This window comes from Cotesia glomerata, linkage group LG1 (genome assembly GCF_020080835.1).
Source record: "Cotesia glomerata isolate CgM1 linkage group LG1, MPM_Cglom_v2.3, whole genome shotgun sequence".
Lineage (NCBI taxonomy): Eukaryota > Metazoa > Arthropoda > Insecta > Hymenoptera > Braconidae > Cotesia > Cotesia glomerata.
Genome location: NC_058158.1, coordinates 34184759 through 34209502, shown reverse-complemented (window position 1 = coordinate 34209502; position 24744 = coordinate 34184759). Strand labels below are relative to the sequence as shown.

General features: G+C 31.9%; 1 protein-coding gene across 2 annotated transcripts in view; it reads left to right on the top strand.

Annotated features, from left to right (window-relative positions):
* Window positions 1-7316: 7316 nt before the first annotated feature.
* LOC123274987 overlaps window positions 7317-24744 on the top strand; it is a 231691-nt gene continuing 214263 nt past the window's right edge. For both annotated transcript variants that reach the window (XM_044742834.1, XM_044742833.1), the window contains exon 1: window positions 7317-8776. The gene's annotated coding sequence lies outside the window, so the exon portion shown is untranslated. The remainder of the gene's footprint in view (window positions 8777-24744) is intronic.

Sequence of the window (24744 nt, the reverse complement as noted above, 5' to 3'; positions counted from 1 at the left end):
TGATTAGTTTTTGGAATTGATCGGTTTAGCCGTTTAAAAGATATTTCAAAAAAACTAATTTTTGGAAATTTTATTTTTGAGATTTCTCAAAATTGATCGACTCAAATTTTGTAAATTAGTATCAGAATTTTAGGGGCAAAGGAACTCTTTAGAACGCCGCTTATTTCGATCGAATCGGATGATCCGGTCAAAAGTTATGAGAGATTTACATACATACACACACACACACACGCACACACACATACAGACACGGTGACATCACCGCGGAAATAGTCAGGAAAGCTTCCTAGGACCTCAAAACGTCGAGATCTGATGAAAACTCGATTTTCGAAAAACGGGGTGAAAACAATAACTTCCCGATTTTTGAAAATTTTCAATTTTCTTAGCGGGAAGTTAAAAATTTATTCTTAATTTTTTAGCATAGAAACTTAAAAAATAACAATTTATGTCTTGGAAATGTTAAAATTTGCTGTTTTACATTGAAGCACCCTAGTTATAACCAACTCAATTAACTTGGGAATTCTTATGAAATCCTCGAAATAACTAAAAACATTAAACAAACTTCAGAGACCAATTAAAGCTTCGAAAAGTTATCAGCTTTTTTTTGAAACCTTAAAACTTACTGATTGGTTAAAAAAAGTCTAGCTAAATTATTACGAGAAATAAAAAACGAATAAATATATTTTTAATGAACATTTGTATAAATAAAATTTTTATTCTTAATTCAGATGAATAATTATTTGAAACATAAATATTAGAAATCAACGTTAAAATCAATATTTTATTCACAACTAAGCAAATAAATGTATAATATAGACCGAGTCAATAATATAAGAGATAAATATATACTCTATCGACTGAAACTCGATATTAATTTTATTTTTGTTTTATTGGGTATGAAAAGCGGCGTGAAAAAGACGAATTATATGTAACATAGATCTTCTGAGCGTGGGTTCTCGATATCTTCGATATGTATTACGACAATAATTCCAGCGATTCTTTGAGAAAATTGACGATCCGTAAGTTCACAAGGGGATAATGAAAGATGTTGAGGAAAGACGAGTGAGCGAATGAAATAGATGGCGGGTAATTTTCTTTCCAAGAGTTTTTATCCTACCAGAACGAAAATTCATTTTATTATTATCATTATTATTATTATTTTTATTATCATTTCTCCCTTTTGCTTGAGCTTTCGAGCTACGATACTGTCACTATTGTGCTGAAAATATTCGACTCATGCTACGAAAAAACGAGTTTAGATTGCCGAGACTGCTCAGCTATTTTTAAAATAAAACGAAAAATTTTTTCACCCTATCCCTTAAAATGAAAAGCGAGACGTGGATGGACAAATAATATATATCTCGCTCTATAAAAGAATTCCTGGATTTGACACATCGGCTTTTTTCCCGGCACTTGTCGCGTCTTTTTACGCCTTTCCAAACTTTTTATTTTTTTTTCTTTTCATTTATACAATCTACTACTGCACTATAACGCGAGTCAAGAGCGACATACGTTCCACATACTCGGAAACTACTTGAATCTTTTTTATAACTCTTCAAAAAACGGTAGTACGGATTTTATAACTCAGACGAAATGTTCTTGAAATTACATTCTGTAAAAATAATTATTTTTATGTGGAAAAATTTGATAAAAAATCGACAGAGGTCAAGTGAAAATATTTTTTTGGCAGACTGACCCGAATCAGTATGTAACAGTTCCTTTAAATTCATGTCGCATATTTATTACACTCGGCTTGAACTTGTTGAGCTAGTACAGCGTTTTCTGGCCCTTCTATTCTATTCTGACACGAGACACGTGTCAGAATATTCTCACCGCCAAATAAAAGCCAAAGCCGAAGACTTACTAATAAAAATTTATCTCGAGTGATGTCAGTTCACGATTTATTATCCTGCTATTTCATCTTACTTTACTGTATAAATTAATACGAATGTATGGAGTGAAGAGATGATACATAGAGTATACAAAATAATTCATATAAATTTCTGGACGGTGGACCCTTTTCAATCTCCATTGACTGTTTGGAAAAAACAAAATTGATACTACTCAGACAAATCGTTTTGTTCTGTACCACTTACCTATTTATCTCTCTTTGTTTATCTACGCTATAGTTACAGTCTTCATTGTCTCAACGACACCCCCTGAGACACCAGTGGTTAATAAAAGCAAAGTAAAAAAAATATAAAAGGGTTTAAGTAAATAAAGTTTTATCGTCTTCCATAAAAGACAGGAATTAAATTGACTCAATAGAAAATTCATTACTTAATATGCAGAAAAGTAAAAGAAATGAAATAAAGATGAAGATAGAAACAAAAAGAACATCAGTAGTACCTTGGGCGTATTTATTTTTTTTTATAAAATCAGTTTAAATTTGAGATGGGTTAGATAAAATTAACATTAAAGTAAACTTGTAATTTTATTATAAAATTTTATTTTGGCACTGAAAAAAGTAATTTTAGACATCGTAATGTGTGAAAATGTTGAAAAATGTAGGGAAATCTAAGTGTCACAATTCGTCATTTTGACTTGACGAAAGGTCGTAACCTGAATTTGTCTCTCTTCGTGGTTTCATATTTTTTCGGTGATAGTCAATTTATCATCTACACGGAAAGAAAAATATGGGAACTATTCCCATAAATTTATGGGAACAGTTCCCAGACAATTATAGGAACTGTTCCCATAATTATAGGAAATTTTTCCAGAATTATGGGAAAATTTCCCATAATGATGGGAATGGTTCCTATAATAGTATAGGAATGGTTTCTATAATTATAGGAATGATTCCTATACAATTATAGGAACCATTCCCATAATGATATAGTAATAGTTCCTATATCATTATGGGAACTATTCCCATAATGGTATAGGAAGGATTCCTAGAATATTATAGGAATCATTCCTATACCATTATGAGAATCATTCTCAAAATAAAATAAAGATAAAATCTTCGTGCTGAGTGAGTTCGAAATGATTCCTATAATATATACACGGACCAAAAAAAATTGGGGCAGCCAAATGATTTTCATGTTGTAGGCAATAATAATTAAAACAACAATAATAATAATTAAATAATAATTAAATAATAATAATAATAATAATAATAATAATAATAATAATAATAATAATAATAATAATAATCTATATTATTAAGATAATAAGGAAAATTTTGTGGCCAGTGTATTTATGTGATAAAATGGGTTTTTGCTTGGAGTTGTGCCTTTTCAAGGTTTCATATCATTCTCACCAATAGTCAATTTATTATAATAAGAATTTAGGCTGCATTCGAAAATGCTTTGTGTCTAAATACATATTGAAGAAATGACCTTGTATCTGGTAAACTATTGACATTTTTGAAGATATAAGCTCATCCCGATGTTACACTCATCAAGAGCTTTCATTTGAGTACCCACATGCATTTTTGATATATTTTTCATAAATAAATATATATAATATATATAAATATATAAAATATATGAAAAATTGATGTGGGTACTCAAATGAAAGGTCTCGATGAGTGTAATGTCGGGATGAGCTTATATCTTTAAAAATGTCAATAGTTCACAAGATACAAGGTCATTTCTCAATTATATGTTTAGAGATAGAGCATTTTCGAATGCAACCTAAATATCTATTATAAATTGACTATCATCATAAATTGACTATCGACGAGAATGATATGAAACCTTGAAAAGGCACAAATTCATGTCAAGTCCTTTGCAATGACACTAAATTTCACTAAAAAATCGATTTCATCATGTGACTATCCAGGAGACAAAATTGTTCTTATTCTCTTAATAATATAAATTATTATTATGATTATTATTTAATCATTATTGCTGTTTTAACTATTATTGCCTGCCATATGAAAATCATGTTGCTGTCATATGAAAGTCATGTATCTTCCACAGGAATGTATCATGCGGCAGCCCCAATTTTTTTTTTTTTCCATGTAGGTTTTAAACCTATATGTTGTGGGAACCATTCCTATAATAGTATAGGAATGATTCTTATAGCATTATGGGAACTATTCCCATAATATTATAGGAATAGTTCCCATAATATTATGGGATTAGTTCCTATAATGATATAGGAATAGTTCCCATAATTTTCTTTCCGTGTAGATAATGAAGAGAATAAGAAAAATTTTGTGACAGGATATCTTTATTTTAAATAGGATTTTTCTAGTAAAATTTGGTATCATCAGAAAAGTCATGACTATACTTTTCTATATCTAAGGTAAAAGACCCAGTTATTGACACTGAACTAGTTATTGACACTTGCAGTTTTATTTTAATTAAATAAAACAAATCGACTTTAATAAATTAATAAATATAATTTTCGAATTATAAATTTTAAGATAATTGGTTTTTTGAGAACATTTTATTTTTTTAATTATAATAAAATTGCAAGTGTCAATCAACTAGGCCAGTGTCAATAACTGGGTCTTTTACCTTATACTTGGATTAAAAATATTATGCTGCGATAATTTCTTTTATTCATAATTCGTAATTCTCGACAGTTACATAGTGAACGCAGATTAATAGTAATAACCATAATACTTTCTAAAGAAGCTATATTTATATTTTTACTAACTTTTAAGTCGTAATAATAATTATAAAAATAATAATATAAAAAATGATCGACTCGAGCAAAAGTTTGCTGCGGTTCCTGCAGTGCCGCAGCCCATCTACTAATAAACTTTCCGAGAGGAGTAATAAAAAAAAATAGAATGAAGAAGAATAGATGTGATGAACAACGGTAGTACGTGGTGCTCGGTATCTACTGACGATACAGCACGTTCCTTTATACTTACTTTTTTTGTAACAGTTTTTTTATTTATACCTTTCCTTCTATTCACCTTTTTATTCTATTTTTATTTTTATTTTCGCTTCTCCCCTCAGACAGCAACTTGCGTGCACCCTTTATTGCCCGAGGGTTACACGCCACCTCGCCATAGACATAGACACACATGTATATTACACACCTACACAAATACAGAGTAGCGAAATGTCTGGAGCACTAAGCTTGGCTTTTTCGTTTCTTGTTTTTCGTTCCACCTCCCTTCGCCAATTCCATCACTTTTTTTTTGCCCACTCACTCAGGACATTTTAAACAGCATCAGTTACTGGTTTCGCTTTTATTATCACGCTTTTTTCCTTTTTGTCCTCGAGTACTTTATTCCTACGGATCATTTGTAAGTCTCTTCACTAAGTGACAGGCTCGCGTACCCGTGATACCTCGTAAACAGGGTTAAACTTAACATTTTTTTTTTTTAAACTTTACTCTTTTTTTACACTTCTACTCTCACTTCCTCCTTCTCTTATTTTTTTCCTCTTTTTCTGCAGATACTTTTTCTTCTTCGCCGTCTTCGCATATCCCAATTTCATTGAGACGTGAAGCTCCAACGCCCTCTGCTAAAACCACTCGTAAACTTTTCTATCCACTTTCTTTGCTTAACTTTTTTTAACCAGCCCTCCAGGTATTAATCATTCCAAGGCATATGTAAAATTCATTCCATGATTTAGGACCCTAAAATCGTTTCTCAACTTTAATGTTCTTATTTCTCATAAATTTTTTAAATTACATTTGAATCGTTAGACAATACATTCTTACCTTTGACACCTAAAAAAATATAAAAAATAAAAACGCTCAAAATTCATAATCGAGAAACTTTAAATTTAAATAAAATTATACAAAACTTCAATGCATGTAGAAGCAGGAAAAATATTTTGTTGTAAATATTTTCTATGCTTTTACTTTACTAAAGGTATTCGTTTTTAAGTAGTTTTAAGTTGTTGTATATTTAAGGATTAGACGAGTAACTAGGATTTCTAACATGCTGTCACCAGATGTCAAAATATAGTTACTCTGTAAATGGTTAAGAATATTGTAGCTTGAGTGCGAGTGAGAGAACGAGCAAGAGTATATGAAGTATGCAAGTATGCTGTTGAGAGATGGGGGTGAGAAGCGACCGAGAGGCCCAGGTAATTTTAAGAGATAATTTTTAAGTCATTCTAATACCACCCAGGCTAGGAAACAGTTGTATGTAGTACTTCCCTTATCAATAAACATATTATTATACTTTTAATAAATATCGCCTCGTGTTGTAATTTCTTTCAATTAATATAATACTGAAAATCTATATTTTACATGTATGTTAATTTTTTATTCAAAAATTTTTACATAGTCAAATGTGAAAAATTACATGATATCCATTAAAGTTATTACCAATTGTGATTTATAAAGATAAATAATTTTTTTAACAAATTTATCACCCGACATAACATTAAAAAAGTACAATATTGTCATGGAAATGTGCTTCAAATACATTTCGATAAAGAATAGCTTTTTTTTTTTCAACAGCGTACAATCCATAAATATTTACTAAAATCATTACAATAAATAAACTACCCTCAAAATTTATTCTCCTATCGACAAACGAGTAGTTCAGTCAGCCTCCTCAATCTATCTTCGGTCTTAAATCCTAGAAAACTCGTGCCCAATACTGAATAATCGATCCGAGCGTCTGACTACTCCTCTGTATTTCCACTTGGAGAATCCCACTAAGGAAACCTCAGCCAGTAGAAGCGTTCTGTACCAAAAAATTCCCAATACATCTTAAATTCTCCCTCTTATTTACTTATTACCAATATAATCCTCCCTGAAAAAGTCCTTCTAAAAAAAAAACCCTTCCCTCTTATCAGAACAAAAATAAACCTCAACTTTTTCTCCAAAAGACATTAACCGAGATCGGCAATTTCCTTTAAAAAACACAAACAACTTATTTTCCTCGTAACATTTTAATCTCCCTTCTATTCCACTCACCGAATCACCCGGATTCGATCGTCGGTGAGTTCGCGAAACACCCACCGAGGTCGGTAGCGCACGTATCGCGCATCCCCAGTAAACACTCAACACTGAGAGCTGTCTGTGTTAGGGTCGTTCTCCGTCTAGCAAACGCGAAGCTCGCGCCCTCCATTCAGACGATTTTGCACTAATACTCCCTTGGTGTCCATCCATATACATGTTTAGTTCCTTCTCTCCAGACACCCCTTTTTCACCTCGCTTGTGTGCTGCCCCTCCAGCTACGTCTTCGCGTGTTTGTGATAGTAAAAGATAGCAATAATAATAGTGATAGTAATAGTAAGCTTGCGCGAACCGCGACGCGCTGGTGCCAATTCTAAGGGTAGTAGTTGCTCGTGTATCGATACATTGACGTCCAGGTCTGTGGTAGTCGTGGAAAGCTTGATGGAAGTGGTAGTAACGTTGGAACCTGTAGTGGTGGTAGTGGATAAGCAGTAGAGGGTGGATCACCCGCAAGTCGTGCGTTCACCTCGCGCCGCGACGACAGGGCGCCGTAACGTGCCGCGAAAGGATACAAAAATACGAATATCAAACTGCAATTATACAGTTTTAACACTATTTTTGTAAAATTATTGATAACTTACCAAAAATATGCATCTGAATTGACTCTTATTTTCGGTTTTTTGAACTGCTATGTGATAAATTTGAATATTTTTGTATTGCACTTGCTTTTTTTTATTAGAGATAAAACACCAAAAACTTTAACAACAAACGAAACAACAACAAAGCAACTTGTAATAACTAGTGTGATAATTAATGGTGGAATTAGGAAGAACTTATGGGCACGTGACATTCATTGAAAGGCTCCCGGTGTATTTTGGAGGCTAAGTTGATAGTGATTCGGGCACTTAGCTAAACATATGGGTGTTTATTATCTGGCAAGTGGGTGTGTAAAGATCTGAAGTATGGAAATTAGTTTAGTGCGATTGCTCGTGGAGTTTCTCCGAGCCCGTTAGCCTGTGACATTGCATCCTCTGTTAGGAGTTGAGGATCACCGAGGAGGGTGCTCTCTCTGGCAGAAGCTTTCGGTGGAAAGGGCGTTTACCGCACGACGACCAACTGGAGGACGTCACGGGGTTAGTTGCCTCGTGACCGTGGTTAGTGACACATACACATACACACATTTTTCACTGTTATTACTACTACTCAAGCTCAAATAGAAGATATTTCACTTTTTTTTGACATTGTCATTAGCGACATATTCTGTCGGATATTTGATGTTTTATGGTGCCCTTTTGGGAATGTTTTCATAAAAATTTCACGCTGACAGGATTTGTGATCCGACGTGTGTAAGCGATGAGGTGTTGGGATCAAAAGTTGATTGATGAGGGCTTTCAGGTTCAGGGAAAACTAAATTAATATTAATGGTAAAGAGTGTCATCGGTTCCATGTTTAATTACTGATAATAATAATAACAATGAGAAGGTAACCTGTTAATTAGGTGGTTGATGAAGGGAAAGGCAAGGATTTGTTTTCGATGTTTTAATGCGTGGTGTTAAATTGCCGTGACGTGAGTGACCGGTCACTCCCAAGTGATCGAAAGTAAAAGGTATAACTTGTTTAATTTTTTGACAAACGCCCATGGGAAATCAGTTTGCTCGATTACTATTGTGATCGAAGTTGTATCGAGGAGAAGTTAATTCCCGACATTTATCACCACGAGGAAGAGGAGGAGGACGCAAAGGAGCTATGTGATACCGATTATGTTCTAGTGCTTGAAAGTTTATCTGTAATAAGTATAAGTGTTAAAGCTTTGAGTGTTACGATTTTGATTTGGTGATTCCAATTTTTTGGAGTAAGTGATTGTTTTTGTTGAATTTAAATCTTTGGTGGTTTTCAAGGTGTAGGAGGGAGGAGTAACCTTGATTTCCTCTGGTTTTATTTGAGATTTAAGGTAAAATAAGGTTATTATCTAAGTCAGCTTGACACGAGGAGGTGCAGTAGCAGTTGGCTCCCGATTGCGCTGTAAATGAGACATGTGCGACGACTCTTAGTCCTAAAATCGATAAATCAACTTGCACAAGTACTAAATGTTGATGTGAGTTAAGGAGTAGAGTGGGTTAATATACTCTTTTTGCGGGTTCGCTGATAGGGGAGGGCGTATTCATGTTATATATTATATATTACGAATGTAAATATATATGTATATAATAAAAGGGATGCGGATGGAAAGCTAATATACCAAGAGGAATACACATTGATAGAGCCTTCGATCTTATCTCTGCGTTTTGCTCTGCATATTTTATATCCGTGTGTTATTTTACTGTATAGGAAGCTCTGCCGAGTCAATTGATATACTTATCTTGCTCCATAAATTTTTGGCTTTGACGCTGGTAGTATATCATGCTTAAGAAATAAAAAATTTCTAGTATTACTTGCGAATGCTGGTTTACATTTTTTTAAAAAAATTTTTTTCACGATTTATGAAAAGATAATCTTTATTATGTGATTATTTTTTTTCTACTACTTTTCAATCTTTCAGACTTTTATAATTATTTGTCTCTGAAGAGTTGGAATAAATCTATTCAATTTTTTTTAAAATTATTATTATTAATATTTTTTTTACGATTGAAGTAGAGGCAGAAAATGGTTCATAGAATTGCAGTATAATTTTATTGCTGATGGCAGAGAAGTTAAAATAGAATTATGAGATAATTAAATTAAACCTAAAGATTTTAGTCGTGATGAAGGTTGATCTACTAGCACATAATTATTATCGTAAAGTATGTTTTTATTAATTAAACTTCTTGAAACTAGGCCTTGAAAATTTAATTTAATGATAATAAAAACTGATGAATAGATCGAGTGGAGTAATGAGGAAATTTTTTTTTATCCGAGCGGGGGAGTGTGACGGTAATGAAAAAAGAATGAAAGGAGGATGGGTATGTAGAAACGGGGGCAAGTGTGGCCTGCATTTGACACTCTAATTAAAATCTGTCCTTCAATCAAGGCTTACTTAAAGTAAAGGGGTGCCGGGTGTAAGAGTGTGAGTGAGGATGCAGCGAGTTAAGGTTATAATAACCGAGCTTTTTGCTTGAGACTTTGAATAGAAGCGAGATTAAAATTATAATGAGGTTATTCAATTTATTCTTTCGGTAAGTTTTTGAGGATGATAGAGTTCTTATTTTTACTGTAACGTTTATATTTATTTAAGGAACTTTTTTTAGCTCGTGTTTAGTTTTTGTCGCTATTTGAGCTGTGAATAAAAAACTACTCTAAATAGGTTAAGACGTTAAATGTCCTCGAGCGAGAGCAAAGAGTTGAATTTAATAGGAGTCTTCCTTCGAGTCTAATTAAAGACCCATCACACTTAACGATAGTATCTGCTAAATTGATTCACTTTAATTGAGTCTATCAACAGGAAATTATGGGTTCATTGGTTTTTACTCCCTTCTTTAATTAAATAATTATCGGGTATTTCACTTTTTTCTTCTGTTAATTTATTATAGGTATTTACTTTATTTCTGGTACTGAAGACGTAATTTAAGTTAACGGTCAGAATATCTGTGAAAAAAAAAATAAATAAAAAATTTTAATTACAATTTACGTTTAAAAGCTCGGAAATTAAATTCTGGATCAAATTTTAGAGATATAACAAAATTGTAAAAATAGTTATTGATAAAAAATTTTTATTTTGACTTTTCAGAATTTTTTATATTTTTCCAACGAAGAATTTATCCAAATAAATATTAATATTGATACTAAAAATAAAAAATAATAAAATTTTAACGTGAGGAATTTTTCCCACTGATAAGAATTTTTCAGCGAAATTTCATCTAAGAAAAAAAAGGTTACCCTAATTCTTCTGAGTCTCCGTAATTTATCTGAACTCGTTTACCTTTAATTTTTTCCGTGTCCCTGTATATTATTTGTCTCTATTTTTCTTTCTTGTTTTCCCATCCTTAATTTCATCAAATATTATTTGCTATAAATTATTCTCTATGAGTAATTATTCTCATAAACTAAAAAATTTTAAAACCAAAATAGAATTTAAAAGAAATTTTCGGGCAATATTATTTTCTCTCATACTGAAGTATACACGTCGTTTTTTTACACTTCACATTTAAACGGTAGAGCAACTCGCATTTTTAAAAAAATGAATTTTTCTTAAAAATATTAGTAACTTCATGTACCGTAAAAATGTTTTTCCGGCGATAAAAATAAAACAAAACGATCCAACTAATGGAAATTAAAAACGTGCATTTATTTCACTTCTATATTACTATACGGAATAAACGTAATTGAAAAAACAGGTAGTGGATCTTTAATTGAAACGTCTGTTAATGGAGGAGTAATTAGTTTAAGAGTTCGATTTTTCCATTAAGCTTTAGAAATTCGTTTCTTTAAAAAAAACAATCAATGAAATTCAATCATGTACTAGCAATAAATTACGTAAAAAAAGAGAATTCAATAAATTGAGGTATAAAAATTGAAATTACCCAAGAAATATGAGCTTTTTTCCGGACAAAAGAAGTACTAAAGCTGTTGTAAAAGGCCAAAGGTCGAATGGGCTTTTTAAAATTGAAAGCCAAGAAACAAACGGTTATTAGATCTTTCGACCCAAGGGCTATTATTGTATTTTTCGACAGTATTTCCGAAATATTTACTTACCACAATGAGATTATATTTAATAATAATTTGATATTTTGAGAATGCGAGTTCTACATTAAAGACGTAAATTTAAAAGCATTTTGGCACACGTTGAGCGCCACTACCAACTCCGGAATCCCTGATAAACCTCTCGAGTCTAGGGTTAGATGTATTTTCTAACGGCGGAAAATAAAAGAGATTGTAGAGATGGAGATGGAAGATAAAAGAAGAAAGGAATGAAGATAAAAAATAAGAATAAGAATGAGAGGAAAAAGAGCTGCGGACCCTTTCTGAATTCCCGGGGGATCTTGACCCAAGTAAAATTAAAGGAAACACAAGAAGGTTTATAGTTGGAATACCCAGAATTTACTTCCTTCTTCGTTCCTGTACTAACAAAATTTATCCTGTCTGGGATCATACCCTTGATTAATAATTTAGCTTGCGCTCATTTTATCCGTTATTTACTCTCGCTTCTTCATAATCAACATGACCCATCAACTTGCAAATACATTATTTGTTCATTCATCTCATATCTAATTCACTCACTTCGTGCATGCTGCTGCATGTTTATATCATTAATCATGAGTCCTTTATATTGATTCTTTTTTTTTTTTTTTTTATTTATATTTTACGACTCACGATAAACAAAAGCTCTAAGATATGCGAGTGTAACTAAGGGAGCCGAGTAGAGGTACTTCTTAAATTTATGGGTTGTTTCAATGCATAACAATTCCTTTAAAAGATAAAATTTGTTGTTATAACAAAAGACGGGAATCTATTGCGATTTGGTATGACTATGACTTATGACAACGAAATGAGTTTCGATAAAGTAGGAAATAAAAATTGTTGAAGCTATAAAAGTAGCTCAATATTTATCATTGGATTAAAAATTCATGTTAATATTTTTTTTTTTAAATTGTTTTACTTTTTTCGAACATCCAGTCGACTCATGTTATATTCAATTCATTAAATATTCAATCAAATTTCATATTAACAGAACAAAGTTCCTATTGTTAGATTTAATTAAGCCATAATTTAATTATATCAATCATAAATTCATGAATCTGGATAATTTCAGAATTGAAAGAAAATATTTATATATTGAAATTCAACTTTTACAGGCGTTATATCCTTTTTCCATCCACAAAGTTTGCTAAAAGTTACAAAAACATCTGTAATATTATAGATTTACTTTATGAAAAAAATGTTTTTAATTCAATTAAATAAAAACTTTTAGCAACAAATAATTTTAACTTTTGAAAAGTTGTACATAATTTTTTTCAGAAAATAAATATTTTGAAAAAACATTTCTTAGATTAAAAATCTTAAAATTAAAGTAGCGTCTATGAAAAAAAATTTTTCTCAATTCATATATGGCGATATCGGAAAATTTTTTCATGGGTAGTTACAGATTAGAAAAAAAAATGCATTTTTATTCAAATGCAGGTCATACATGTCTGCGAGGAAAATATTAACGCTAGTGTATAAATATTTTTCCAGTGGTGCGTAAGAAATACCGCCGCTAGCTGATAGATTAAATTTTCTGTCGGGTGATACGTGAGTAAAACAAGCTCTGTGCGGTGTAATTAAATCCAATTGATTCATTCAACGTTATTCGTTTTCACAGAAATGGAAAACAGGATCCGTTATTGTTATTGTTATTAGTTATTGTGTCGCCGAAAAAGTCAACTGCATATTGATTATTATTACTCTCCTACAAAAAAAATAATTACCCATATAACTCGCAGCTTATCCGATGGGGAATTCGTTTGCAGAGAACTAGATATTTAGAATGTACGCACAATATTTATGGGTGTGTCAGATGAGTAACAGACAGATTCTGGAGCGAACATATCAAACGCAGGGTAGAGATAATCATATGGTTTAGTTATTTTAATTGTGTTCTCATCCACAATCTCGACTTTGTCTAGGGTGTCAATATAACGGATGAGTGTAACCGCGATTAGGCAGCAGAATGCATTTTGGTCTAGAGGTATTTCCAGTTGAGTACGATTCAATTTGACGTACAACAGACAATCGATAGCCGTGTGCTTTCGCATATGTTTCGCTGGATAGAATTCTATTCTGTTGCACGCTATTCTCTCGCGTTTCTCGGGTTTCACTAGTTACAGACACAGATAGATAAATATAATTCGGACTTTGAGATCGGATGCTAAATTTAGAAATTTCATTTTCAAATCTTCGTCCCGACGATTCAATTTACAACCAGATCTGTGTAAAAATTATTAGTGACTGTGATTATAATTAACACGGAGATTTAACTAACAAACATTGGACCGAAAATAAACCGATGGTGACTTTTGATACAACGAATAAATTTTCATTCATTTGGGCAAATTTGGATCAACATCTACCAAACTTTGATGTTTTATTTGAACGCGTTGTTGATTTCAGCGTGGCCCACAGTTTTCAGTTTGGTTAAAATTTATAGGTCATGATACCAGGTGTATGAATATAACGAGCGCTTAGCCAATTTAGTGAATACGTTGTTATAAACAGCAACAATAAGTTTAGTAGTTCATTAATTCAGGGGCTCGCTACTACAATTAATGTTGAGTAAAATAGCTCGGGGCTGACCGCGATGTCTGTAACTACTGGCATTGCCCGGTCACTGAGTTCGTGTTCTCTCGAGCTCGACAACTTGTAGCCTTGAGGCGGGGTACTGATACCCGGTTTATATATTTGTTACACTGCATTACTCTCCTAAAATTAATTTCTCTAGTTAGATGCTTTTTATCTGGGGGATTTTTAGATTTATAAGGATAATTATTCATTTCTATTGGATTTTAGTATTAATCATTGTTGTTAGTTTTGAAAAAAAAAAACTCTGAAGTTCATCAATCAAGATAGACAAATATTATAGTTTCCTACAGTTTGTTCGAAAGTTAGAAAAAGGTTTTCAAATAAACAAAGTTTTGGACTGTTAAATCGCTTGTTTTAATTGTTACATTTGTTCCAAAAATCATTAATTCTCAAAACAAGAAATTAAACAAACTAAAATTGACTCCCAAAAATCACTTTACCGAAAACAAGCCAAAAAAAATTAATTTCAGTGATAGCAGGGCAAGTTTAGTTAGCGTAGATGTGCTGTAAATGATATTAGGAAAGTTAAAAAAGTTTTCTGTTCTGGTGTGTATGGCGTTAAGTTGATATTGGAGCGGTTAGCGGGTAAGCTTGTAGGTCGTACAGTTGGCAAGAAGCACAAGTATAACTAAACGAGTAGACCTAAGTGTGAATTCTATTATTGTTTGTAACACAGAAATAACACGAGTATGAGTAGAGGACATGGACGAGAGGGCGTGAGGGTGTGAGTGGGCACAAAAGGTTCTTCAGCCAGGAAATTATAATGTGGTCGGTTGCCAAGTGAGTATGTAGAAGGAGAGAACAAAGTCGAAGCGATAATGTCGATAGTCGGAACAACTTGCCATGGCGCCCAAAGTTTCAGAGTTTCTTCATTCCTCCTACTACAACCCTTTTCTACCTGCACCCTCAGTGTCTGCAACTTTGCCCTGTTCTGTCAGTCTGAAGACGCGACGACCGGATCCTTTCGGAGAGTTGTTATACCGGCACCCGTCCGTTCTGTCGCTCAGTACTAAGTAATGCAACCAAAATTAAGGAAGGGAAGGTAGAAGGTGGAAAATACGTTTTGTTTCTACTTCTCTTCGATTCAACACTCACTTCTATTCCCAGCAGACATAAACATAAAAAAGAAAAGTTTCCGAGGATGTTTGCAGCTCTGTGGAAACTTTTTCAATCTTACTAATTGCTTTACTTGTATTGTCATCAAGATTTATACTTTTATCAGTGGTGTACTCAAGAATTAATTCTATTGCCACTTTAAATCATTTAAAGTTTTTGATGCTCGCTATTTTTAGTTATTGTTTACGAAATACTCGAATTCTTCCCATCTAGTTTGAATAGCCATTTAAGTAAAAGATCTTGAAGTGAATTTGTATTTGAATTTAATAGAGTTGTAATGGAGAAAATGATATTTACTCGGGTAAAAAAAATATTAAATTGAAATGTTGACAGTTTATTTTTATTTATAACGCTAAAAAAAATATTCCAGGTTCGATAAAAAATATTTTGATTGAATAATAAACACAAGCCATCCAATATTTATTTATCATTTGATTTGTTTGTTGATTCGAGTTTATCGGCCATTCAGGAATGTTTTACTTTGATTTATTAGTATTGAGTAAACAACGGTTGTTTACATTAAAGCATGTTAATTTTTCAATTATTGGTGTAAAATATTTAGATTAAAATTTTTTATTTGTTATCAAACTTTGATTGTTAATTTTGAGATCATTATAATTATTTTTTTAATGGAAATAATTTATTTAAAAAATTTTTAGTAAGAAAAGAAAAAAATTCTCATATAAAAAAAAAAGTAGAAAGAAAGTTTTGTCAGCAAAATTGTATGAAAAGATCCTTGTATACATGAACAAGTATGAGGATTGTTATGTTCATGTATGAGGCGCCGTACTCGACTCGTACGTCTCACATTTCGTCGAACTCAATTTTCCGGAAAACTTCTATTCGACTCAGCTCATCAATTATTTCTTTCTATAAAATACATATAGGTACATATATATTTTGTTAGCGAATAATCGGCTTAAGTTATTAGCATAGACGAGATGGAGCCTAAGACCACTGAACATTTAATAGAACTATTAAATTTTAAATGGACTTTTCGTCAAAATAATTCAATTTTTGTTTCATAATTCACTTTATGTTATCTATTTTTAATGATAAAATTAATTACTATCCCGTCGATTACAAATTGAATAAATTATTGGTCGTTAATACGTAACATAAGACGATTGTTAAATGGAGCAAATAATGGCGATATAAATTGGTGCAGTAGGTAAAAATCAAAGCCAGCTGAGCGGAGCTAGAAATGAAATCAGATAAGTCGTGAGATTAATGCGGGAATAAAAATAAATGAGTAAAAATGAATAAAAAAAAAGAAAATAATGATGAAGAAGTAAAAGCCGATAGAGTTGAACTCTGGTGTCGATGGTGTCGAGCTCCAGTCGCATACGCATCATTAGAGCCCATTTGCCTGTCCCGGGTAATCGATAATCGATTAATGCATTGTTTCACTATTACTCAACGTAATTACAATGCACCCGTTTTTATATCATCACCACGACCACAGGTACAACACGTCTTTTATTATTGGTTTCGTTATTGTTATTACTGACTACTGCTACCATATATTTGATATATTGTGGTATATAGTGCGCCAATGATCGTCAATACTCTCGTAACACCATTGACTATTCTATCAACCTGAAATTTAAATGATATACTATTAAGCTACTATTACTTTATATTCATTACTTATTACCTTACTCTCTACATTATTGTATCGATCCTAATTAATTTACCATCCGCTAATTAAAGGTCGTCAATTATTCAAATACAATTATTCAAAGAATTCATAACTAGTTTACTTATGATTTTATTTAAAAACTCTCTAATGGAAAATTATCAACTCAGTAATATATGACGTTCTTGGTTAAAATTTTGATACCTATAAAAATTTAAAAATTAATTTCCTTTAATGGGTTATGCATTTAGAATTAAGAAAAATTCAATTTTTTATTCCTTTATTTTTATAGGGTAGAGGGAAAAAATTTTTTCTTTCTTAGCTTGAGAGAAAATTTTCGAAAAAAAAGAAGTTAAAAAAACTATTATTCATAAAAAAATGCATTAATAAATTTCAAACTCACTATTATGTACGTTCATTTTCACATAAATAACTTAAAAACCCTTTTCATAAAAAAAAATTGCTTTTCTCGGTCTTCTAAGTGCATACAACCTCTTAAATAATTCCCGATAGGACAATTTAAAAATTTCGTTTTATTTGTACACATATGGAGCGAAAAGCGTAGCGTATTATCTTAGAATAATACATCACAGATAAAATAGTTTTGTCTCGTTTGGTATATGGTCTCGTGTTGCTCTGTATCTTGCAGAGGACTCTTGAGTGTTGAGCTTTTAAGTTTCCTCCATTCTTCTTGCTTCCTGCGTCATCTTGTCTTTGGCCCATCTACTTATACTTCTACTTCTACTGTCTGAAAGCTACTTCCATTCCAGCTGTAGCATTTTTCTCCGACCACCTACTACCCGCTTTTCCTACTTTTATTTTTATTTCATTTCATACAACATCATTTCACTCCCTTTCCATTCACGGTTATACTTACAAGGGAGAGAATTGCAAGCTTGTCCGTCTGCAATTATCATAAAAAATAACACCTACACCATCAAAAACAACAACAACAATAATAACTTCCTTATTCTTTACTATTACATATTATACTATTATAACATTATACCACTCTGACCGTACAAAATGCAGCAACCTGTTGAGAGGATCTCTATTTAATCCTAGTAAATTATTGAAGGCATACATAATAATGAAAAACTGGGATTTATTCCCAGAAGTCAAGACCAGGCGAGGTGGACTGGTTTATGGCCGGTCTTGTCTGAGCATCGATCTTGTTAGTAACGTAAATCTTTATATATATAGTTTCATAGTCATCCATAATTTTTATTCCCACGACAATACGTCTGCTGTCTAGATATGACGCTAAGGACCGCTCGGGTCGGTAAACTCTTTACCCTGATCAACGTCCAATCCCGATGGCACATACATGAAAATGCATACTCTAGAGTGCAGGTTGAATCTGTTAAATTTCAGCTTGTCATTATCAATCTTTCGCCGTTTCTTAACTTTTACCAGCCAAAAGTAATCTTGAGATTTTTATAAACTACCTCTACTTTCTTCTTCATACTTGGTATTATTATGATGATCATCATCATCATTATTATTCTTATTGTTTTGACTGCTATTATTACGGCAAAAGAGTAGAGTAATGTCTGCTCGATCATTGTCATACTTAGCATTACTTAGTAAATTACCACAAAAGTTAACAACCGTGAAAGCTCTTAAAACTTTTGATGCCGGCAATTCACATGTTGATGTTCATTAAATAGCCGCATAAAAATACGAAACTATTAAATTAAATTTCCCCAATTTCATGAAATTCATTTTGTTGGGGTAACTGTATTACTCGGGAATTACTGAAAATTTAAATGTAGAGAATTTAATTTAATCTGGATTGAGAGAAAGAAAAACTGTTGTTCTAAAAATAAAAATTTGTTGGCTTTAGAATTTTTTGCACTGAACTATTTTAATCTACTAATTTATTAAAAAAAAAAAAATATCAATATTTACCTTTATTATGAAATGTTTATATTATACTGATAGAAGGATTTGTTTATAGTTAAAAATATTTGTTAATATTTAACCAATCATTTATTAGAGACCACTTTTTAGTATTAAACAAATATTTCTTAGTATTTAAAATGATTTGTTTGTATTTAATAAATCTGATATTCATTTATTAAATATTAATAAATCTTTTTAAATACTAAGAAATATTTGTTAAGAACTAAAAAATGGTCTCTAATAAATGACTTGTTAAATATTAACAAATATTTTTAACTATAAACAAATCCTTCTATCAGTGTATCAATTATCATAGATATAAAATCGAATAACTTTACTAGAATTAATTAACAAAAACTTACTTTAATCTATATGACCAATTTTTCACCGAAAAAATCAATATGTAGCAAGAATATCGACACTCACATTCTAACTAACAAATTTTCTTGAATTATAATAAAATTCATAATTTACTACCCTCATTTACTTAACGTAAAAAAATAGCCCTCACTTTCGGAATGGGTTTTCAATTTTATTTAAAAAAATTCACAAACTTTCAATTCAATATCCACTGAAAGGTAAAAGCATATTTTTAGTCCATTTTATTTGTTTTTTTTTCTTTTATTGATTTTTCCTTTTGTCAGTTTTTTCATTTTCATTTTATTTAGTTTTTTATGAGTAGAGAAAACTGCCGGACAGTGGATGGAGTGAAACTAGAAAGCTGAGAGACTAGAACGGCTGTGAGGCGAAGTATTCGTTGAATAAAAAAACGCTCGTGCTTTTCGACGTTGCTGTTGTCATCGACGTCGAGCGGTACGGATAGAACTGGTTACTGGTTATATTGCGTCAGTAAATGTATGTGTCTGTGCATGAATGTGTCTATGTGAATGTATATATATGTATGTAGTTCCTAAATGCAATGCACGTTTACGTGGCTTCGTCGGATGATGGCTCAGAGCCAACGTTACAAAATAGGAAAGTGAATGCGTCCGAAGTAGAGAGGCTGGATGACGAGAGCGGCAGTAACCGAGGGTAATCGTCGTCCTTCAGGAAGCTCAGCTGGAGTTTCACCGAAGCGTGTTGTAATTATCGAATCTTGAACACTGTGAAAGGACGCGGCTGGGTTCTCTTCTGCTTCCTCCTTCTCGAAAAGAAAAGGTTAAGGGTGAGCTGAACACAAGAGAAGAGCTTCCTCTCTGTTGCTCTACTGAAGGCTTGCAGGCTTCTTTCAGGTTCAGCTGCATCTCATGAGTGTGCGTTGAAACTCTGTTCTACTACTCGGTAAAAGACCCAACCGGATACAAATGAGAATAAAAGGCGGGCTTTAAACTTGCGTCGGGGTTAAAGAGTTGAGTGTGTGAAGTGTTGAATCTCTCGGAAGTTTGAGAGTCTCCAATAGCCGGCAACCGTGGGTAACAAAAGACGTTTAATGATTACGAGTACGGTTTTATTCCCTAGTGTAGAGGTTTAGAGAAACGCTCTATTTGTTATTATTTTTTACTGATGCTGTTATTAGCAGACACCAAACTATTTGTTGGTTTTATATAAAAAATTATTATCACACTAAAGAAAATAATTAATTTTATTCAAGAGAAAAATTCTTAAACCAAGAAAAATTTAGCAGTTCAAGAATTTTTTTTTAAATCAAGTTAATTTTTTTTTTTTTCAGTGTATTAAAATAATTTGTATTGATAATTTTTTAATTTGATACATTTGGAATTAAAAAAACTTTTTTGTACAACAAATTATTGATTGAAGACTAAATATTTACATTCGCTACAACCAGGGAATTTTTATTAATCAGAACCAGAGATAATATTGATTAAAAGCCACCCTAAAAACTCTACTCTAATGAATTAAACCATGAATCAAACCAATAATTTATGACATACCATTAGTAACATCGAAAGACCATTTTACTATTGTCTCCACAAAACTATATCTCCGACGAGAAGGCTATACTGGTTTTAAATCCAAGCAAGTAAAGAGCACCCCGTTCCAGTTAAAATAAAGCTTTAATTTATTAAACTAAATGAAAACTTTATATTTAAAAGCCGATTTATAGAAGCAATCGATTTGTTGAGTGTCTTCTCTCAAAATTTTTAACTTCTGCGATGGGTTTATTTAATGTCGAGATAATTTTATTTAACAAAAAAAGATTTACGAGCACTTTGTTCGTCTGGTAAGTTTGCTCCCGTGTCAAACGTGTTGTTTTTAATTGTTACCAGAACCCGGTCTGTTAGTGTAGCTTCCCTGTTCTTATCCTCAGTCTTAGCTCTTACTCTGCACATCCGTCTTTAACTGAGCTCAGCTGTAATTTGTTCTTTTGAAACTTTAACGACTTGAAGAAAATACTGGGTTTGCTTTTAAACTCGCTTTATTTTTCCGTTAAAGCCAACTTCTTCCTTGGCAATTTCGTCTTACCTGTGCTTGCATACATCAGATTTGTATAGCAGTTGTTCGTTCTTTAAAATAAAAAAAATTTTTATTATAAAAACAATTTAAGCTTTTTGAAATTTCAATCAAAAGCAGGAACCTTGTTAATAAATTGTTTAATAATTTCTCACCAGCATTGCGCAGTAAATTAAAAGTTTAATACTATTGTTTATTGTTCAGAGTTTTTAATTGACGAAGAACTATAACTATAAAATCAGTATATATATGGTTCATAGAGACTGTGTTTGCGCTTATAAGATAATGCTGTTGTTTGCAAGTTCTATGAACGGGTTTAAAATTAGTGCTTCTTTGGGTGTGGTTCAAACTCTGCATCCTCATTCTCATCCTCATTCTCTTCTTCTATCTTCTATCTTCTACACTCATACTATATCATGTTCCTATATATCTATCTGTCTATCCATCTCTGTTAAACCCCACCCTGGCTCGTTCCAACTGACTCTGATTCTCCGGGGCTAAAAGTCTGTACAGTTGTTGAGTAAAAAAATAACTGAGGATACGATGAAAAACACAAGTTCGAAGCAAGTTAATAAATATGGAAATTACAAAACTCCGTTAATAGTAAACTCGAGGTGAGCTGAGTTTTAAAGTTGAATAACAATAAGAAAAATGGGCTGATAGTGCTTTCCGCCCGCCATAACCGTTTTCAGCACCAAAGACATCCCGTCAAGACGCCAACAAAAGGTTCGGCGTTAAAATAATCTGGAATAATAATAAAACAGTTAAACTGTGATGATAATCCTCGACATTTTCAAGTCGGGTAATGCTCATCGAGATTTCAATGTGAATTCAAATGCTATTTTTATAAGTTTTAGCTTCTGTTTTCGGGAAAGAATCACGTATGTTCGGGTATGGTAAAATCTGATCATGCATAAAGGATCTATGGTCATACGAGGATCATACTTTATGATGTGGAGCATTAAATTTATGTAAAATAAATGGGTTTAGTTCGATGACTAGGACTTGTCAGTTAGGTGTGAGTTATAGTCTATGAAAATAATTTATCTCAAAAATATATATTAAAAGGTATATTAAAAAAATGTTTTTTATATTTACATATTAATCGTATTTAAAAAAAAATTGATGGAATTTTTTTTTAAGTATTAAAATTTTTAATAATATGGAAAGAAAATCCTTCTTTACATATATATAGAAATTTTATATATATATATATATAATTTCTATATAAAATATATTTTCAATAACTCACTCTAGTTGATTTTTGTATATACATATATAAAAACTATCATTGAAATCCATTAAAAAAAATTAGGAAAACGGTTGACCCTAAAGGCCATCCCTGCAACTTCCCGCTACCTCCATACCTAAGTGCTCAACAATTCACTTATTTTTTAAGCTCTTCGAGCTCAAAAATATAATTTATGTGTAATTTTGAGCTCTCTGAGCTCAAATAAACCGCTGTTCTGTGCTTTTGAGATCTTCGAGCTCAAAAGGCTAATGGAAGTTTTATAGAACACTATTTTTTGAATTTTCAAACCGCAATAACTTTTGAATGAATCAACCGATTTTCTCGCAATTTACGGCATTCAACGCAGTTTTTTGAGTTCTTTGGAAAATCTTTAAGGGTAAACTGGTCAGACTAAAAATTTCATAGAAATTCTGAAAAAAACATTTTTGTCAATTTTTTTCGACAACGATATCTCACGAACAAATTAACCGATTTTGACCGGGCTGGTGGCAATCGACGCGGTTTTTTGAGGTTAAGAGCTGATTAGTTTTTGGAATTGATCGGTTCAGCCGTTTAAAAGATATTTCAAAAAACGAATTTTTGAGATTTCTCAAAATTGATCGACTCAAATTCTGTAAATTAGTATTAGAGTTCTAAGGGCAAAGAAACTCTTCAAAACGCCGCCTATTTCGATCGAATCGGATGATCCGTTCAAAAGTTATGAGAGATACATACATACACACACACACACACACACACACACACACACACACACACACACACACACACACACACACACACATACATACATACATACATACACGGTGACATCACCGCGGAAATAGTCAGGAAAGCTTCTTAGGACCTCAAAACGTCGAGATCTGATGAAAACTCGATTTTCGAAAAACGGGGTGAAAACAATAACTTCCCGATTTTTGAAAATTTTCAATTTTCTTAGCGGGAAGTTAAAAATTCACAAACTAATTATGAAAGTGTTAAAAACGTTAATATAAATTTTTTTATATTTTTTTCATGGGGTATAAAAGCTTGTATATAGAATTATAGTCATATACATTTGTATGTGATAATAATAAAAATTGTTATTCTTTTCTGAACGGATTTAGTTACAGTTTTTCATCTCTCATGAGTATGAATAGGAATAATATTTCATAATTCTTTTTCATGTGGATTATTTTAATGATGATGCGGTAACTGGCCTCACCACATAAAATAAATGAATGTATATAGACATGAATAAGTGAAACAGGAATTAGGTCAGCAGAATAGTTATACGGTGGATGAGATAGACCTATGAATCTGCGGTCCACGTGTTAGCATCAGCGTGTGTATGTAGGATCAAATCCCAGTGGGAAATATAGGTCAGTTTAGTATTCTGTGGGTAGAGTATTTGTAATACTCGATACTAGATACTGGCTTTATTTTGATAGTTTTTTCTCCTATCCTAAATCCAGATTCAGATACTCGGTGTCTTTTGTCGATGTCGACTATCGGTTTTAGGAATTTGTTAATTAACGTCCATAAAACATATAACGGATCGCCGCAGCAGATCTGATCGGGTGTACGTTCTGATTGAAAACTGAGAGTACGATCAATAACAAACACACAAATCCCGGTACGGTGGCTCTGCTTTGGAACAGTACACTCCCTGCAATAATATAACATACACTGGTCTCGTATTCGAAAACCTACGTACAAACAATTGCCCGGTTTAAACTCCGATAAATTGAGAAATATATACTCTGGTGAGAATTATATCACAAACTGTTCCAATGAATTTGATTACCATCTCTTGTTTCGTTGATTTTCCTATTATTTTATTCTGACAAAATATTTTATTATAACCAGTCAAAGTCCCGTGACATTTTAATATATACTTCTATATAAATATCAAATTTTCAATAATCCACTTTCAACTATTTTCAAGTTATTAATCTCTCTGTTTAAAATATTAATACTCCATAATATAATGCAAAATTTAATATTTTATCACCTTGTGTTATACTTTATATGCTATTAAAACTTTATTATATCATTTTCATTTTTAAAAACACAGTACAATAGCGCACTTGAGTTTTAATGATATTTTTTATGCTTTTCAATTCTGCTTTATGATTTTTAAATAATTTATCAGCATACCTGCCCAGAGCTTATTTAAAAACTTCTTCCAACATTTTATATTTTCACACATTCAACCTTAACTTCAACTTCAATAAGTTTTTAAAAACACTTTTATTTTATTACAGCTATTACTGTTGATAATATTTTCAACTGAAATATAAATTGACCTAGAGCCATATTTCCGACTTTTATTACCCTCTCGAAGTCTTTGTTATCTCGATTTTAA